The sequence below is a fragment of the Echinops telfairi genome, unplaced genomic scaffold (assembly GCF_000313985.2).
Source record: "Echinops telfairi isolate 266 unplaced genomic scaffold, ASM31398v2 ScPeMD7_18;HRSCAF=68, whole genome shotgun sequence".
Lineage (NCBI taxonomy): Eukaryota > Metazoa > Chordata > Mammalia > Afrosoricida > Tenrecidae > Echinops > Echinops telfairi.
In genome coordinates, this window is record NW_022103915.1 from 5,637,935 (window position 1) to 5,639,840 (window position 1,906).

Sequence of the window (1,906 nt, forward strand, 5' to 3'; positions counted from 1 at the left end):
CACACACACACACACACACACACACACACAAGTCCTTCTAGCTCAGGGCGGCTCCTCCAGGGAAGGCGGTGAGCAGAGGGTAACAGGGTCACTGACCAGAGGCTGATTGCGCTGGGGCCATGCTAAGCTGGTGGGCAGGGTTCAAGACCAGAACCTCGGCTGAGGGGGTGGCAACGGAAGTGCCCCGATCAGTCTCTGCAGGAGGGGCGGGGCCTGCCCCAGGCCCTGGAGCCTCTCCCAGTAGTTTCCTCGGGCGTCTGTTGATGAGCAAGCTTCACAGGGACCAGGCCATGCAGGAGCAGGGCAGGTGTGTGAGATCCGGGAGAAACAGAGCTCAAACCCAAACCAAACCGCAAGCCTCAAACTCAATGCCATGGAGAGCCGGTGCCGACTCACTGCAGCCTGACAGGACAGGCCCGACTGCCCAGCGAGTTTCTGAGACTTCACGGGAGCAGAGAACTCCCGTCTTCCTCCCTCAGAGCAGCTGGTGGTTTTGAACTGGTGACTTTGCAGTCAGCAGCCCAAAGCATAACCACTGCCCCACCAGGGCCCTCCTGTAAAATGTCGCCTAGCAGGTAGGCCAAGTCACCAGACAGAACTTCCGTAAAGTGACAGACTTCAGCAACCGAAGTTAAAACCCTAGCAGACACAGTCAGCAGCAGGCGAAGGGACGTGGCTGAGAGAGTTAGGGTTTGGAGCCCAAACCCCAGAGAGTGCAGCCCAGAGAGACACAGTGAGCAGAGTACAGGAGAGAGGTGACAGAGCAGGAGGTGGGGGGTGGCCGAGAAAGTCAGCAGGTGGTTCCACGGAAGCTCCAGGAGAGGAGAGGGAGAATGTGGCCGAGAAACGCTTTACGAAAACAACAGTGTGTGATTTCTCCAGAAAGGAAGAAGCAGGCTAGTCCACAGATACACAGCTCCCTGTGGACCCTAAGAGGACTGGCACCCCCACCCGGGCACACTGCAGAACCCAAAGTCAGGGAGGAGACAGCAGCAGCAGCCACAGAAGAAGGGGGCCGTCCGTCCGTCCGTCCCTCAGGGGATGGGCCAGAGCACAGTGGGTCCCCAGCACTAGCCACAGAGGCCAGGTTGGTGCTTGGCCGTGGCACCCACCCACCCGCCTGCCCAGCGCCTGCCCCGCACAGGGACCTTTGGAGACTGGGTCAAAACAAGGGCATTTTCAGAGGAACACTGAGTGAGCTTGTCACCAGTGGGCCCCTGCATGGATCTGGTTTAACCCAAAACCAAAACCACAGCCATCAAACCGATTCCATCCCACAGGGGCCACAGGGGCCACTCAGGGTTTCTGAGACGTCGTCTTTTTCCTGAGCAGCGGTTGTGGGTTGGGGCCACTGACCTTGTGGTTGAGAGCCAGCACTTCGTCTTTAGGCAGAGGCCACATCCGAGACACAAGAAAGAGGGAAGGCAGGACACAGGGGCGCGGCCACGGGATTATCTAGGGTACCGGGAACAGGCCATGGGATTGTCTAGGGTTCTGTGAGTACGGTACTAGGAATAGCCACAAAGTTGTCTAGGGTACTGGGAATAGGGTACCGGGAGCAGCCAGGGTACCAGGAGCAGCCACGGAATTGTCCAGAAGAGGAAGTCGTGGACTCACGCTAGGGGCACTGACTTAGATGCAGGGGCAGCAAGGATGGACGGGGCCCCAAGAACCAGTTGCCTTTGAGCCAATTCTGACCATAAGCAACCCTGACAGGACACAGCAGGACTGCCCCGTCCGGTCCCCAAGGCTGCCCATCTTTACAGAATCAGACTGCCTCATCCTGCTCCGCTGGGGCCCGGGTGGGGGTGGGGTGGGGGAGTTCACACTGCTGACTGAGCGCCGCGACCCAGGGCTACGTTTTCCGGCGGGAAGGAGAAGCCACGCAGATGCCAGTGAGCCCACA